This window comes from Mustela putorius, unplaced genomic scaffold (assembly GCF_011764305.1).
Source record: "Mustela putorius furo isolate JIRA1106 unplaced genomic scaffold, ASM1176430v1.1 tig00003932_pilon_pilon_pilon:0A:0A, whole genome shotgun sequence".
In the NCBI taxonomy this organism is placed as follows: domain Eukaryota; kingdom Metazoa; phylum Chordata; class Mammalia; order Carnivora; family Mustelidae; genus Mustela; species Mustela putorius.
In genome coordinates, this window is record NW_025422077.1 from 1,878,187 (window position 1) to 1,897,425 (window position 19,239).

General features: G+C 34.1%; 1 pseudogene; it reads left to right on the forward strand.

Moving 5' to 3' along the window:
- The first annotated feature begins 7,949 nt into the window (after positions 1-7,949).
- On the forward strand, positions 7,950-12,931 carry LOC123388973 (annotated as a pseudogene).
- The last annotated feature ends 6,308 nt before the right edge of the window (positions 12,932-19,239 follow it).

Consider the following 19,239-nt stretch of genomic DNA (forward strand, 5'->3'; position numbering starts at 1 on the left):
CTTGTGATCTCTGTCTGTCAAATAAATAAATAAAATCTTAAAACAACAACAACAAAAACAAAAAAACTTCACAATAAGGATCCTTTCTCATATCGATGAAACAATTAAAAGTCAAAAGTTAGTTAAAAGTGTACAGTGGGTTCAAGAAAGAGCATATGTGGTTGAAATAATTATCAAATATAACATCAGACTGATTTAAAAAATCAAATTTCATTTTTATCTTATCTGTGAACATTAATTTTTCTCAATAATACATATCTAATTCATTGAAAGTATGTAATATGTAATATATGTGGCATATCTGTAGCCCATTGGGTTCTATTTATTAATGAATTAGGCACAACTGCATGTTTATTTTTCATAAAATATGTTCATGAAAAGCACAGATAACCCCAAAGTTAAGTAAATCACATACTTCTTATATGCCAAGAAAGCCAATATTCTCATATATAAATAACACCACAGAATGCCCTGAGAGAATATAGTTCTTATATTACTTTGTCAGCAAAAAATATTCAAGTTTAGCAGTGTTATGCCAGAAGTTGAATTTTCTAAAAGATACACTCAAGCTTTTACAGTATTAGTGTAGCTATAGACAATTATCTGTAGCATACTAGTAATGTCAGAAGTATAGGAAGTGCAAACTTCTTACTCCCTAAACATGAAATTATTTGTAACATCATGCATGCATGTATTTTGTATACTCATTTAAAAGGGTGAAGATCAATAGTTTCAGTCAAAAAGACATTTGTATTTTGAGTCCACAAAAATGTAATATATCCCTACACAGCATTAAATACTCTTATATGCAATGTCTAACTCTTATGAACATCTGATGCTTTTTCATAATTTTATATGATTCTAAGTATTTGAAACTCCTTAACATATCAGCTGCCCTAATTTTCTTTCTTAAGGACACATAAAATGAATACATTTTAGAGCATTTATTTCCTACTCACTTAAGATTATAATATGATTTTACTTCATTTGATTCTCTTATGTGTTGACATACCTGCTGGCATTACCACAGGATTTCTGTGTCTTACGTGAAATACTAAATGTTTAACATTCATATTGACAATTCTAAATTACTTGATTGTAAGCCAAAATAATCAAGTTTGCTTCAAAGTCATTGTTGAAACTTCGTAACTTTAACATTTCTAAGTATATCTCCAAAATCTAATCCATTTATGATCAATTTTAGTTTATGATGCGAAATCTAAACATCTCACAAGTCCATCAGTATCAAAATTGACTTTATGTTGACACATATTGGGACACTACTTCTGTTCAAGGGCAACAGGGAATGTTTTGAGTAATCTATGTGCTATATCCAAGTATCATTTATTTGTTACTTCACAAGCTGTGTTATGCATAAAAGGAAGAAGTTATTAGTAAGAAAATAAAAACACCTCCATAAAGCAAGTACGACATCTTCTTATAGGACTATTCTACCACAAGATAGTATGTAAATAGCAGAAAATCAAATATATTTTAATGCAAATGGGATTTTGAAGGAATTAATTATCCTGTAGTCTGTGAGTTAGGAAGCTTTCATGGAAAGTGATGTCCTAAATATCCTCTTGGCTTAAAGTCAAAAAAAGAAAGCACTGCAGGGGTGGACATGGCTTTAAATGGAAAGCAGGAACTACAAATGTAAATCTTCAGAATTCTTTTAAGGCGTAATATAACCATGAAAACCACAGTTCATGTATAGAATATTGTATGGTGATGAATATAGCATAATGTAGAACAGTACAATAAACCTAAGGACAATAAATCACCAATTTTCTGAATTTAATATAATGAAATTTCCCCAAGAACAAATTTTGTTTTAAAGACTTTATTTATTTATTTGAGAGAGGGAGAAAGAGCACAAAGGTAGAGTGAGAGAGAGAAGCAGATCCCCCACTGAGTAGAGAACACCCGATGTAGGACTTGCTCTCCTCCCTGGGATCATGACCTGAGCCTAAGGCAGACGCTTACCTCACTGAGCCACCCAGGTGCCCTCAAGAAAAAATTTCTTCATAATTTAATGTTAAAAAGATATAACCATCTCTCACCGACTCATCATCCACTTGTAGAGTTTAATTAACACTAGATAAACAATGACAATCATATATTAGCTTATAGTTATCAGTGGAAATATAAGAATGAGAATAAATGGACTTAATTATTTACTTATCATTTATCTTTTTCTTAAATAGTAGAAAATACATATAATTATGCTTGTGAGAAGTTTGTAAGAGAGTGGTTGATGTTCATAGAGAAAAGGTTGCATTTTACATTGCTTTTGATAGATTGCTTAATGTTTAATTATGATCTGCAACAGAATAAGGAGAATATAATAGAGTTATAACCTGTGCTTATTTTGTCAAGAATTCCATCAAGATTTTGTTGTTAAACCTAAAATGCCGTCTATAGTTCAAGAGGTTTTATTTTTGACAAAAACTTTAACTTCCATCATAAAATTCTTTATCTTAAGACTAAGGCTGTAATTATTTTAACAATCAAGGCTTATCTCCCATAGAAATTTATTGATCCAATCTAGTTTCAAGACAGTTTGTTCACAGAACCCAACAAATGGAAAAATAGTGCAGAAATGGCTTTAAAATACGACTAGAACCCTGAATAAGAGTAAGTACAGAGATGTAAATAAAATGTTAAATCCTGAATTATATATAGTTTACACTTATCCAGAACACAGGACAATTATTTTTGAGTAAGGCATGTTTTTTATGCTTCTCTATTAATGTAGAAATTCTAGACAGGCTTCAGGAATTCAAATTATTTTTTAAAAAGTTATAAATGAAAAAGAACAATTTAATCATTAAAGGTAATAAAAGGTTTTTCAAAAGCTTGTTCCTTAACTATTATTAAGTTTTCACTGTGTAATTTTGGTTTATGGAGTATCTACTTACAGTCTTAAATTAAATAGATGATGTAATCACTGAACACAGCAAATATTTTTCATGTACTTTTAAGTTCAAAATTTCCAAAGGCTTAAAAAATCTTAGGCATACTCTCTCTTCTTTCTGTCCCTGTCTGTTGTCTTTTTTACCAATGATGATAGGTGTATATTAGAAACAGTGAACTGGAGAAAATTATTTGGAGAAAAGAAACTGGAATGAATTGTCATTGAGGTTAAAACATTGGCTTGGTAATCAAGTAAGGATTTCTCTGTATCTGCCATTATTGTGATGCTATTACTAGAAAAATCACTTCATACTCCATCTCTTGTGTGTGTGTATGTGTTTGTGTATACAAAATAAAGTCAAAAAACCATATACTACTATCCTGTCACAAAGTTCTGTGACTCAAGTGATATTTTACATTATGTTTTAAATTGTAAATTAGCTTGTAGTTACACAGATTATTCTAATCACTTCAACAAAACCTATGATATAAAAAAATACATTGTTTCAAGTGTGGATGTGTCTTGAATGAAAACAAAAATAGAAAAATGAAAGAAAGCAAATACATTTTCACTTAAACTGATGGCATACTAGCTAACATGGATCAGCTTTTACCAAGAAAATTTTGAATTTATAGGGAGAGGCTAAAATATGAAAAAGGAAACTTGGATAATTGTGACCCATCAGTAGGGCAATTTTTCACCTAAAATTATCTATTTTGGAAAAGGCAGCCAACAGAATGTGAAACTATGCATGGATTTTGTCAGCCTCTTAAAGACAAAATTTGGAGTCTGCGTCTATCAAGGAAGGGAGGCTTCTTGACCCTCCCATTGTTTGATTTGGCTCTCTGAAGGGTTAAACCACACAAGGAGTTTGTTTTTTTTTTTTAAGATTTTATTTATTCATTTGACAGACAGAGATTATAAGTAGGCAGAGAGGCAGGCAGAGAGAGAGAGAGAGGAAAGCAGGCTTCTTGCTGAGCAGAGAGCCCAATGCAGGGCTCAATTCCAGGACCCTGGGATCATGACCTGAGCCAAAGGCAGAGGCTTTAACCCACTGAGCCACCCAGGTGCCCCCACAAGGAGAATTTTAAGAGGAATGAAAAATGGGACCTAGACTAGCATCACATACCCTAAAGCTCAAAGTCCTATCATTGTAAGCACATTAACTGGGATATATTAATCTAGGGATTATCATGTACCTATTTTCTCCTTTCAGAAGCAAAGGTGAATTCCTTGGGAGGACTTCTATGTAGCCTCAAATATTTTCCTTGTGTAAGTGTTTATTATTCAATCAAAATTACTAAACTTTTTTTTTTTTTTTTGACAAAAACTTAGAGAGAATTGAGGAAACAAAGTGATAGGACTGAAAGCCAGGAGAAAATTATCAAACAACCATCTGCAGAAGATGCTGACAATAATTATATTAGGTAAGACATTAAAGCAAAAATGTTTAAAATGTTCAGTGTTACAAGCAACTAACGAACCATTGAACACTACATCAAAAACTAATGATGTACTATATGTTGCTAACTGAACATAATAATAGAAAAGAAAATGCTTAGAGCTACACACCATAACTTTTCTTTTAGGAGAGAACTGGAATCTATGAAAGAGAAATGGTAATTTTAGAACAGAAAAATGCATTATTCAACATTGAGAATACAAGAGGACAATGCAGCAGTATGTTAGTTATCACATAATAGAAGACTAAGAAACTGGAGGGTCTATCAGTAGAAAATATCTGGGGCAATAAATAATACAAAAGAAATGGAAACACAAAAGAGGGCTTAAGAAATCTATAGAAAAATGGATTAAGAAAGTATGATCACATACCTTATATAGAGCATAAATAATGAAATATAATATACACAGTGGAATATTATTCAGCCATGAAAAGGAAATCCCGCTATTTACAACATGGATGAACCTGAAAGACATGCTAAGTGAAATAAGCCAGACACAGAAAGACAAACACTGTACATTCTCACTTACATATGGAATGTAAAAAAGTCACAATCACAGAGCCAGAGTGTGGAACAGTGGTTTTGGGATGGGGATGGGGAGTACAGACATGTTGGTCAAAGGTATAAACTTCCCGTTGTAAAGCGATAAAGTTCTAACAATACTAACAGTTCTAACAATACTGTATTGTATACTTGAAATTTGCTGAAAGAAGAGATCTTAAGTGCTTTTACCATATATATATACAAAATGAAAACTATGTGAGGTAATGGGCATGTTAATTAATTTGATTGTGGTAATCATTTCACAGTGCATATGTATACTAAATCATCATATTGCATGTACAACCTTAATGTATAGAATCTATTTTTCAATCATACTTCAGTAAGCCTGGGGAAAAAACACTAAGCATAAAAAATAACAAGTTAAATCAATTTTTAAAAAGCTACAGGAACCCATTGATAACGCCTATAGTTAGAACCTAGTCTAATAAACATTCTGGTAATCATAGATGGAAGAAGAGAATGAGGGCAAACTGACAATAGCTTAACATTTTCCCAAATCAGAGAAATTAAAGAAATTATAAATTCGAGAGCAGCTATGAAGAAAATCAATCCCTAAGCACATCGCAATAGAACTGCTGAAAATCAAAATGAATACAAAAAACCCAAAGGCATTTTCAGTAAAGCCAAATAAAGAAAATTCATCACCAAGAAGCCCATGATTATGGATACACTATGGGGTATTAATCAGGCAGAAGAACAAGAAAAGATTAACCATAAAGCTATAGACAAGTGAGAAAAATCTAAAACCCAAATATTAGCTGTAGAGAGCAACATCTTGTTTTATTTAAAATAACACTGAAGTACAGAAGAAAGGAGTGATACTTCCACCCTGCATACAGAAAAGTGCAAGAGACCATCACTCTCAAACCAAAGATGAAAAACAGCTGGATAAAACACAAAAACAATTTTTTGGGGAACAGATCCAAGAGCTGAAATTGCAAGTCACTTACGGCAATTGAACTGCAAGGAGTGGCAGTCTCTTCTAAATAGAAAAGAGACATAAGAACTGTTGCACTTCAGGAGGGTACAAATAATTAAAAAAAAAAAAAAAAGTAACAGTACTCTACAGAAAAACTCTAAGGCTGAGAACTGGTTCATAGTAATAGGGAGTCCTAAGCACAAAGAGAGTGGGTTTTGTTTGTTTGTTTTTGTTTTTTGTTTTTAGATTTTGTTTGACTGAAATCACAACTAGGTAGAGAGGGAGGTGGAAGTAGGCTCCCTGTTGAGCAGAGAGCCCCATGTGGGACTTGATCCCAGAACCCTGAGATCATGACCCGAGCCTAAGGCAGAATTTTTTTAGATGCTTAACCCACTGAGCTACCCAGGTGCCCCTGAGAGTGGGTTCTTAATCACACACTTTTCTACATCTGCTCCTACTAAATTTTTAACAGAAAGATTGGAAGTTAAGGAGCATAAGCATCTCCTTAGTGCTGGGGGAAAGCCAGAGGTGGTCTGATGCCAGTGGAGAATGAGAAAGAAATATGAATGCCTTTCGTAACCTCCTGATGAGGTGCCAGCTCATTTCTCACACAGGGGCCTACTGGAATATGGGTAGGGACAAGCGCATCTCAGCTAGGGCAGGCATAGGATTCGCTGCTCCTGGGGAAGTGTACATGCAAAATCTTCTGAAAGAGAGAGGAAACAGGCCTTGAGTTCCTCACGATACAAAGCAGTGAACTCTTACTGCTAAGCAAAGGCAGAAGTAACTTTCTCCTTATAGGAGACCAACATTAACTACAGGGCAGAATTTGCTGCCATTGATGGAAAAGAGGCAGGAACACTGAGAAAATTCACTCCCTGATGATGACTGGACTGGGCCAAGGGAGACAAGAAGTCCCCAGCCCAAAGCTAAGCACAGCAAGGTCATGAATAACACCTTGTGCATAGCATCAGCATCTACCACTGGGGAAGGGCACCGCTCTTTGTGATTCAGCAATGCAGGAGCAACAGAGTCAGGAGGGAAAGACAGACAAACACTACGAAAGTTCTCCAGAGACCCATAACTCACAATAAGTATAGAAATTATGACCCAACACTAAATGAATGTGGAGTCTGTGGGAACTGCAGACAAAGGCAAAGACATCAAAACACATGCCAACAAGACTCAGCATATTTCAACTACCAACTCTAACCACTCCAGAATAAAGGCCTAGCAAAGAAGAAGGGAACACACCCATTTCTGGACATACAAAAACATATACAACATCTGCTTTTCTCAACTTGATGTCTGGAACTTATACACACTCTTTCTAAGAAAAATTTAAGTCTCTCCATTAGACCAGACACCACTAAGAAAAGACTCACTGGATTTGAAGATAAGTTCAAATATTCAGGGTGAAATACAAAAATTTAAAAAAATAAAATAAAAACAAAAGAACATTCAAGATATGTGGGACAGAAACAGAAAATTAATGTTCATGTATTTTACTGAGAGAGGCAAAAGGGAGAAGAGAATGGCTGAGTTCTTTCAAGGCACGATGGCCCCAGATTTCCAAAACAAATCAAAGACCAAAAAACACATAACTAATAAGCTTAGGTAACTGCAACAAGAGAAATACAAAAAGAAGAAAAATGTTAGAAAAAGTTAAAGTCAATTTGCTGAAAGAAACATGTAAAGAGAAAAATCTGGAAGGCATTAAAGAAAAATCAACATTGCATACAGAAGAAGCAAGACAAGATTCATTTTCAGAAATTGTGCAATACCAGAAACAGTGGAAGTGTCTTTAAAATACTTAAAGAAAAATATTTCAACTAGCCCTTCTATGCCAAGCAAAAATATCCTACTTGGTCAAGATTAATAGAAAGTAGAAGCAGGTATTAAGCGGATTCATATGTTGTGTTGAAGGACATAGGCTTTCAAGCAACTAGTATAAATATTTTGAAGGACTGAAGGAAAACATGACCTTACTGAGTAAACAGTTTGGAAACTACAGCAAATAAATGGAGAAAAAAACCCCACAGATTTCAGAAACAAAAAGTACAATAATCAAAATGAGAAATCCACTATGGGTTGTGAACAGGAGCCTGGTGGGAGAGGAAATCATCAGAGACCTGGAAAGTCCATCATTGAAATGATCTCATCTCAAGGTAGGGAAGACTGCAGAAAAGATCATCAACCAAGGTTTAACCAGTCCATAACTGGAGTCACAGGAAGAGAGGACTGAAATTAAAGCAAAAAAAGAAAAAAAAAGTTTGAATAAAATGAGTTTCCCCTCACACACAATTTGATTAAAACATTCAGTTATGTTTTAAGATCCACGCACTTAAGCAGATGCTAACTAGGATAAATACCAAGAAAATCACATCATGATAGAACTACTGAAAAATATGGTGTGAGGGGTGCAGGTTGAAAACAGTCAGAGAACAAAAGAACTATCACATACAGAGCCACACTGAAATGCATGACAGCTAGCTTCTCATCAGACACCACAAAGCCACAGACAATGCAATACTATCACTAAAAAGCCAAAAGTGAGGTTTCAACAGAGAATCCAGGAAAAAAGAAATAATGAGGATGAAAATTTACAGTTAAATAAAAGTTCAAGATCCAGGCCATAGACCTGTACTAGAAGAAATGCTAAATCATGTTCTTTGGGCAGAAAAAGAATAACACCAGTTGGGAATTCAGAAAAGCATAAGAAATGGCAAACATATCAGAAAAATAACAATATTTTTTTCTGTTGATTTCCTGAAGGCAAATGGCTGTTTAAGAGAAAAGAGTAGCACTGAAGGCAGAACTCAACAGTTTGTGGAAGGGACAGATACGAAAATAAATCAAAGAAAACAGCACAGAGCAAGTAGAGTCCCAGGCATGAAATGACAGAAGGTGGGAATTTGGAATCAGGAGTGAAGTGGAAGGTAGAATAAATACTAACTCTTAATAAATATTGAAAATTCAAAGATGTATAATGTGAACTCTAAAGAAGCTACTAAAATAAAATATATGTAACTGAAAGCCAATAGAATATAAAATAATAAAGTAGAATCAGACATTAAGAGGAGGCCTACTTATGTATGCTTGTTACTTTATAACAGTGGTGTTAAGACATTTCAATGAATTAAGAAAAACATAGTCATGTGGATAACCTTACGTTTTACCTTTTCTTCACACTATATGCAAAAATGACAAAAATTACCTTGAAGTGAACCAAACTATGCTCTTCCATTTCATCTACAAAATATTCTAGGAGAAAATATAATAGAGATCCCTATTTGCAGTGGGATAGGTAAAAGATTTCATAAGGAAGATATACAAAGCATAAACTATAGAAGAAAAAATAGATAAATTGGATTTCATCATTTCACCCTATTTTAAAGCATTTCTAACAAAACAGAAAGTAAAACTAAAAATCAGTAGAAAATGTTAGCAAAACCATTACCTGATACAATTTCTTCAGAATATGTATAAATAAGTTTAACAGTTCAGTGGGAAACACTAGAAACGTAGAAAATTTTTAACAGATACACCACCAAAAAACAGGTAAGGGGAAAAGAACACATGATAAGATGCTCAACAAAAAGTCATTAGGGAAATGCAAATTATAATTACAGTAAGATGCCATGACATACCTATGAGTATACCTAATGCTAAGTTTTATATGTGTATGTTTCATTTGCTGACTAGAGCAACCAGAAATCACAGAAAATACAGGTTCAAATGCAAAGTGGTACTACCATTTCTCATCTAGATAAGCATACCCTGTGGGCACCTGGGTGGCTCAGTCCTTAAGCCTGTGCCTTCAGCTCAGGCCCGTGCTCCAGGGTCCTGGGATCCAGCCTGCTTCTCTCTCTCTAGCACCGCCCCTGCTTGTGTTCCCTCTCCCGCTGTGTCTCTCTGTCAAATAAATAAGTAAAACTTAAAAAAAAAAAAAGATAAACATACTGTAAAAACCTATCAATCCACTGGAATTAAGTGTTTAATTGTCAAGCAATTTATCAAAACAAAGCACACACAAAAAACAACAACAAAAAAAAACCCTTATCAGTCCTAATTATCTACCTCATAGAAATGAAAATATGTGTCCACATAAACATTTGTACTCAAAAACTCATAGCAGGTATGTTTCTAGTAGTCAAAAAGTAGAAAAAGCTGATATGGTTATATCAGACAAGTTAAAATACTTCAAGACAGGAAGCATTACCTGACATAACAGAATTCTTCATAATGGTAAAATAATTAGTTCACCAGGAACACATTACAACCTGATGTTTATATATATCTAATATACCTAATAAGAGAATGTCAACATACATGAATCAAAACCAGATAACTCCTGGGGCAGAAATCGACAGCTCCAAAATTATAGGTGGAGTATTTAACTCCTCTCCCTTCATAAATGATAGAAGTAACAAAATTAAGAGTAAAGAATAAACAATTCTATGAAAACTGAATTGATGTTTACAAATATTACACTAAGATTTACAGAAGATATATTCTCTCAAGTGTACACTGAACACTCACCACACTTTCCATTTTAGGCTATAAATTTTTTTTATAAATATACAAGATCTTACATTGCATGTTTAAAATTTATAAAGATGTGATCTACTAAACTTCAAGATCAAAATTTTTAACAAAAAAGTATCAAAACAATTAAGTTAGAAATGAATATAAATTCAATATCCAGAAAAAAAAAACCAATAGTTGAACATTTAATAAAACTCTGCTAAATAATTCATAGGTCATACAAGAAAATATAACTGAACTTACAAGAAAATACAACTGAACTTAACTGAATTACAAAATATAACTGAATTACATGAAAAGGAAAATATAAATTATCAAACTTGGACGATGCCACTGAACTATAGCTTATACACATATTTATAATGCCTACAGGCAGAGAAAATTATAAAATCAATGACCAAAGATTTTTCCAGGGGGCTCCTGGGTAGCTCAAATAGTTGAGTGTGCTACTCTTGGTTTCTGCTCAGGTCATGATCCCAGGGTCATGAGATCAAGCCCTGCCTGGGGCTCACAATGGAGTCTGCTTAAGATTCTCTCCTTCTGCCTTACCCTCTGCCCCTCCACCCACTCGCGCATACTCTCTAATAAATAAATAAGATTCTAAAAAAAGATTTTCCTATGAGAACCTAGGAGGGGAAGAACAAAAGAAAGCTAAAAAGATTTTAAAAATAGAAATAAGAGAATAAGTAAGTATAACAGGTTAAAAAATGGACAAAATAGAATAAATCAAAATCTGATATTTTGAAAGGTTAAAAATGTTGATAGGAAACACTAACTAGATAAATAAAAGATTAATATTTATAAAATATTATACAAAGCTCTAGCTCCTACAGACATTAAGTACATGAGTGACCTTATGCTAATAAATTTGACAATTTAAACTAAACAAATGACATAAAAAATCAAAGCAGACTAGTAAAGAATCATGTGGCAAACCATATATCTATAAACAACCAAATTATTTATTTATTTAAAGTTGGTTTTTTTTTTTTTAATTCATTTATTTGACACAGAGAAAGAGAAAGTACAAGCAGGCAAAGTGAAAAGGAGAGGGAAAAATAGGCTCCCCACTGAGCAGGGAGCCCCATGTGGGGCTCGATCCCAGAATCCTATCCCAGAATCCTGAGATCATGACCGGAGCTGAAGTCAGGTGCTTAAATGACTGAGCCACCCAGGTGCCCCAAAAGAATTGAATTATTAATCAAAACCTTTCCTCAAAGAAAACTATATATCCAACTTATTTCATTGGTAAATTCAGTTGAGTAGTTAGGGAAGAGTAGCCCCAATTTTTCATAACTTTTTAAAGAAAACAGAAGAGGAGGAGGTACTTTTTACTTTATGAGGACAGTTTTACCCTGACATCAAAACCAAAATTATTACCAAAAAACTGTAAAATTAATATCCATCCTGCACATAGTCCCCAACATTCTTAATCAACTACAAGGAAATCAGATCCAGTGATATATCAAGATGATAATATGCCATAACCAAGTGAATGTCATGAATTTTAATGATTTGATCTAACATATTGGACTAAATATAGGCCAAACAGAGGCAGAAATTGGAGAGGAAGCATTATTACCTGTGGTATGTGTTAGCCCTGAGGAGGCCTGCAAATTTGGACTCTTGTCAAATATTCCTTGTTATACTAACTCAGTGCATCTATGCTAGATCCACTTACATGAGACCCGCTAAATTTACTCTAACAAACTGAACATCTGTAACTCACGGTTGAGATTCATTATGGAGCAATCCTTAACTTATGTGTAACCTGAAATTAATGAGATGCAGCTGAAGGTTTCCCAGGTCTGATGGTTTGCTTTAATTAAGACTGTCTGAACCCATGGAGCCTCGTTTCTTACATCAGGGCAGGCACGCTGATGAATGTGTCTGGGCGTCATCAGCCATCCAGAACCGGACTATGCACGCTATGTTGCCTGATTCATTCCCTCCTTCAGAGCTAACTTGGTGCTGGCCAAATGTATCTTTTAAATTTGATTTTGCTTAAAGCCAAAACCACTGGTTCTAGCCAAGCAGATCAGGCATTGAAGGAAGACTGTAGAACTATGGACTGATGGAGCACATCATTCCCTTATTTTATAGCAATCCGTTAGAAAACAGTATTAGAAAAAAATTAAGTCATTCGCATGAATATTAACCATGCTAAAGGGTCAAGGGGGCCACCTATACAAAACGTGTGTAAGTCTGACATGGAAAACAATTCAAAAAATTAAATGCTCCAGTCATGAAGGATGGACGACACCATGAGGTTCAAGTGGCCTGCAGCAAGAGTTTGCCTTGAACCCCAAACCTTTCCTCAATGGCTTAACAGGAAGTAAGGGTGCCACTTAAGTGGAGAATGGAGTACACAGGCTACCTGGCACAGACAGATGGCTACGCGCACACACACAGAGGGCGCACTGTCTGGACATCTGGTTGACGTTTTAGTCTGGTGTGATAACTAACGTCCTTTCTATCAGGGGTATTGAAGAGGAACAAGATGGGGAAATGAGAGACTAACATTTTGCAGGGATTTATTGATATGTATATTTCTAGACAATTTTTTTCAAAAAATGGATTAAAGACAGGAAATAAGTTTTAAATAAATGGATACATTTTGCTGTTCAGGAGTATTTATTTAAATTCCAGTTAAGCGCCAAGCTTTTCGAACGACGCGAAAAATGTTCTGATTTTTTTTTAATAGACGAAAGTTGCAAATAACTAAGTCAACTTTATAAAAGAAGCCAAGAATGAGAAGATTCACTCTAACATATGTAAATACTCTGTACAGAGTCTTAATGGTTTTAACATACTATTAAGCCAAGAAAAGATAACAAACCATAAGAGTGGTCAGAAATGGACATAACGATTTTATGTCCATTTAACAAGTCATATTTTTTATGATTACATTTATAAATCTTTAAATGTTATAAATTAAAAAGTTGTTAGATCATCAGTGGAGAAAAATAAGGGAATTTTGAGAATTGGATCACGATGTGGAGATAAATGAAGTGAGACTTCTTTTATCACTTCAAATTGCTTTTTTTTCTCCTGTGCTTAAGTTTATTTTTTTAATTTTTATTTATTTATTTGACAGAGAGATCACAAGTAGGCAGAGAGGCACGCAGAGGGAGAGGGGGAAGCAGGCTTCCTGCTGAGCAGAGAGCCCGATGTGGGGCTCAATCCCAGGACCCTGAATCAAAGGCAGAGGCTGAACCCACTGAGCCACCCAGGTGCCCCTTAAATAAGTTAAAAAAAATATATATCTCACTATGCGTTTTGTTTGTATTAAATGTTTTTATACTAAGTTTAAATATTTAAAAATAAAATGTTTATATCTCAGGAATTTTATTTTTATAAACATTTCACTTTAAACTGACATTGATTTGTCACTTTTTCTAAATGTATCATTAACATAAATATTATTTATTTAATATTCACTTTTACAGTTAGAAAAAAACAGAAAACAACCTTTATTTAATAATACCTTTGTAGAAGTGTCAGCAATTATTTGAACAATTTGCAAGCCACGTGATAAAAGGCAAACAGTAATCTAAAGTGTTTTTTATGATGTATCAAGCTACCAACTTGATTTGATCCTTTCAATTTCTGTGAAAGCAAATAATTGGAAACCATTTCACATACAAGTGACTTAAAAGTTAATCATAAAAGTCATTCACTTTGGCAATTTCTGTGACAATGATTAAGTTCGGGTTGTTCATGTTTCTTTTTCTTTTAAAAAATATATATACATATATATGTGACTATGTATTTATGATTGGACACATGATATATTCTCATTTTTCATGGTATTTATGTTCTATAAAGTTGCTGTGAACACTGAATTAGCAAATACAGAACCACTACTTCTAGGGTGAATACAAAGTCCGTTTCCTGCAAACCTCTGCCAACAACATTTTCATCAACTTATCCACATAAAACCTTATTTTACGTGTGTCTGTTTAAGATACCTTATTTAACATTTCTTAAAATTAATTAATTGCATTCTCTTTGAGTGATGAAGCCAGAGATTTGGGAGGTCATTTTCACTGTACAGTTGTTTTGTCAATGTCTTTGTGAGATGAGCAACTCTCAGCATGGACAATCTGCTCTTGCACATAATCCTGTTTCTGTGTAATACTCTTCAGGTCATTCCCCCACCCTCCAGCAGCCTCCTGATCTGCAGAACTGACCTCACCTGCTAAGGCTATTTGGCCAGATTACTTTTTGAAACATGCAAACCAGTCAACATCAGCAGGGAAGTGTTTAACATATTCCTGACCCTGGGTAATGTGACCATAAATTGTTTTGTTTTCAGCCTCACAACAATGCTGTCCACTATACATTATCAGTTATCTCATGAATCCACAACTTTAGTCTTTTTCCATAGTTTCATTACACACTATAGATGTGATTTCAGCAATTTTGAGAGAGGCCTTGTGTACAGGTCAGCAAATTTCCTCTTCCTATCCCTGGATGTATTACAGTATTTATTTATTAACACTGAACTGCGGCCAGTAGCACTAGGACTTACACCTTAGTTAAAGTCCATTATTTTGGAGCCGAGAAATCAAGGCTCAGGGTCAGTTAATTTTCTAGGGTCACAAAGCAAGTAAGCGAGAGAACTATAGACCACAGCTAAATACACTGTGGAAAATGCAGAAAGTTTTATTCATAATTATGGTTTTATAGTTTAACGTATGACTAATAAAGTTATGTATCCTATTAATATGTATATTTATATGTGTGACATTATGTATTTTATAGGTATTATATATTATTTAAACAATGGCAGTAGTGTTAATGGTATTTAGGACTATTTTATAACAGGGTATCGTTCACATATAACATAATACAAATAAAATACATATTTATAATGCATGTATTATACATTGTTATGGGGGTATAAGTTACTTTCTCCATAAGGCACATCATGACCCCCTTGCTCTTAAAAACACTGGACAGAGCTTTAGCACTAAACTTATGAGACTCTTGAAACAGCAAAATCACCAAAAAAGAGTAGAAATATGTGAAAAGCATGGCACTCTATATACTGGGGAAGAGACACTGATTTATAGTCTGAGAGCTGAAACAAGAAGGCGGAGTGTCACTTTGTTCAGCCTTAGCTGGGAACATGTCACGGAGTGACTCAAATTTTTGATGTTCTGCCCATGTCCATGCATGATTTCAAAATACAGCAACTACTGATTTTGGGGGTTGCAAATTATAAATTTTGTCTAATAGGCAAACTTACAAATAGGAAATCCATGAATAATGAACATGAGGCAAATGTATGTGTGTTTATTTTTATAGATTAATGTCTTTGAATTTTGTTAAAGGAGGTGGCAAGAGTATTTGCCAAAACGATTTATGGTGGTTTCCTTTAGGATGTATGTTTTTAACAACAGTCTAGGAATAATTGAGCTAAAATAGATTTTTAGATTTATTATACTGCTGACTTTGCTTTACAACACATGGGAATTTAGAATATACTAACCGATGAAACTACTCCATATTGAATGACGAATAAAACATCGAAGTTAACCAAAATGAAACCAGAATGATGCGTTGGATGTCTCAAGGCTTTATGAAGTCATAAATACAATTAATCCTATTCTTTGCATAAAAACCCATTTTTTTTTTTAAATGGGAGGTGGAAGGGAATGAGTGAGCTATAAAGAAGAAAGCAAGTACGAAGGCAGATGGATGGGAAGAGAGTAAAGATGATCAGGAAATAGATACATAAATGCACAGTCAATGGATAGGAATGAGGAAAATACTAGAATATTAACAAAGGCTAAGAGTAATTATTGCAAAAGTACTAAAGTAAATGTCCTTCATTCTCCCTCTTATTTTCCCACATTTAGTATCTGCTATATTTTTATTTATTTGTATTTAGTTTTTTAAAAATTTTATTTGAGAGACAGGGAAAGAGCATGAGTGCACACATAAGCAGAGAGGACAGAGAGAGAGGAGAGATTTTCAGAAAGATTTTGTGCTAAGTACCCAGAGGCCAAAAAGGGGCTCAGTCTCATGATGCTGAGATCATGACCTGAGCCGAAACCAGGAGTCAGATGCAAGACCACCTGAGCCACCCAGGCTCCTCTCTGCCAAGTTTCTAAAAAACAAGGAAGCAGCCATGAAGCCCCTGGGCAAGGAACAGTTGGATATTGGAAGTTCTTCTTTACTAAGATAAATGCTAATGTCAACTAAGATAAATTAATTGAAACATAATCTACAAATTTCCCACCGATGTGCAGTTTACAGCAATTAGGACCCAATAACCTCATAGCTGTACCACTGTTTTTGGTTTTGTTTGCAGCTGAGCAACCAAGGCTCAGAGTTCAAGTGAACTGTCAAGTCACACTGCTAACAGGTGGGAGCACTGAAGACCACCGCTAATTCCATTTGATAACATGCAAGAAGTTTTGTTGTTGTTGTTGTTTTAAAATAATTTAAAACTTATGACTAATAAAGTTACATAAAATATTACTGAAGGGCAGGGCTCCTGGGTGACTCAGTCCTTAAGTGACTGCCTTCAGCTCAGGTCATGATCCTGGGATCCTGGTCAAGCCCCACATCTGGCTTCCTGCTCAGCAAGAAGCCTGCTTCTGTCTCCCATTCTCCCTACTTGTGTGTGTGTTTCTCTCTCTCTCTGTCTCTCTGTGTCTCTGTGTATACCAAAATATATATTTTAGTAAAAAAAATATTACTAAAGGGTATTTTATGTGCAGGGTGCTTTAATAATATTATTCTTATATTGTCCACCCATGTTTTAAGGCATTATTATTCCCATTTTATAGTAAACAAAATTTACAAAGAACTTAATTTGTTCAAGTTTGCACAAACATCAGTGGTAGAACCTCAGTAATATTCATTCTGATTATTCTTCAAAACTTCAGAAATTTTATAAAAATATATGAAGACTGGGCCCACAGGATTTCCAAATACACAGCATACCCACTTTGTGTCTCTGAACCATAATATGGTTACTTTTTTATAATTAACCAGTTTTATAAATCTTTAGGTCATCTACATATAGGTGTGTGCAGGTTTTAATTTTTTTAGTTTTAAATGCAAATATTAATGAAAATAGTTTACTAATCTTACATTAGACCTCTGGAAATGGAGCCAGAAAAATATTTATGAAGTGTAAAATTGAAATTAAAAAAAATATGCAACTAATCTCTGACTATTCCAGCATGTAAGTTGAAAACAATTCAAATAAAGTGATGACACCTTTTCTAATTTTATTGTCAAAATAAAATAAGAATTATGAAGATATGATAGGATGCACTTCATGTATTTAATATTTCCTAAGAAAACCCCCAAAGTAAAAAACAGCTCAGTTGCCATAAGTTTCACTTGTATTTTAGACCACCTTGCTATTTGTTCTATATTTTACAGGTATTAAAAAGGGATAGCAAAATAAATTAATTATAGAAGACACCCGCAAGGCAATAGGTGTATAAGTCTGGAGTAAAACATTGCTAGGATTATAATGAGGGACATTTTGTAATTACACAGTGATTAACCACTATTTCTATTTTCTTGTCTGGTTGTCATAAACAGTCCTTTTTGAAGTTGCATTAATATGAACATTGAAAGAGAATACTGATGGCTCTTTTGAATAACCAGCATGTTTTGCTTGAGGATTATGCAAATCACTTCTTAAAGTCTCATTAAAAGATAATATTTAAGCTGAACACTAAAAATTCTCAGTTAAAATTCAAATCAGTGAAGCATGGACTGAGGAGGTAGCAACTTACTGGTTTATTGTGCACACTGTTACGCTATATAAATATTCCATTTGCATCGCATATTTTTATATATCAAGTATCTAGGACACCCTCTCTTCTTTTATTATGATATATACATGTATATTTTAGTATGTATGGCAGAATATTTCCATGCCAATTTGATGTCTATTTTGAGAGGAATTATAAAATTTTCAGTATGGGATCTGAATCCTCAGTATAGCAAAGTCTATTAGAGCTATGAATCTAAATATGAGAGCTTCTCTTGAATTCTGGAAAAAAATCCGGATTTGGGAGAAGTTAGAGAAATAACTAAGAAGACCCTTGTAGGATTCCTTTCGTACATTGAGGTCCTTCATCCATTTTGAGTCTATTTTTGTGTGTGGTGTAAGGAAATGGTCCAATTTCATTTTTCTGCATGTGGCTGTCCAATTTTCCCAGCACCATTTATTGAAAAGGCTGTCTTTTTTCCATTGGACATTCTTTCCTGCTTTGTCGAAGATTAGTTGACCATAGATTTGAGGGTCTATTTCTGGGCTCTCTATTCTGTTCCATTGATCTATGTGTCTGTTTTTGTGCCAGTACCATGCTGTCTTGATGATGACAGCTTTGTAATAGAGCTTGAAGTCCGGAATTGTGATGCCACCAACGTTGGCTTTCTTTTTCAATATCCCTTTGGCTATTCGAGGTCTTTTCTGGTTCCATATAAATTTTAGAATTATTTGTTCCATTTCTTTGAAAAAGATGGATGGTACTTTGATAGGAATTGCATTAAATGTGTAGATTGCTTTAGGTAGCATAGACATTTTCACAATATTTATTCTTCCAATCCAGGAGCATGGAACATTTTTCCATTTCTTTGTGTCTTCCTCAATTTCTTTCATGAGTACTTTATAGTTTTCTGAGTATAGATTCTGTGTCTCTTTGGTTAGGTTTATTCCTAGGTATCTTATGGTTTTGGATGCAATTGTAAATGGGATTGACTCCTTAATATCTCTTCTTCTGTCTTGCTGTTGGTGTAGAGAAATGCAACTGATTTCTGTGCATTGATTTTATATCCTGACACTTTGC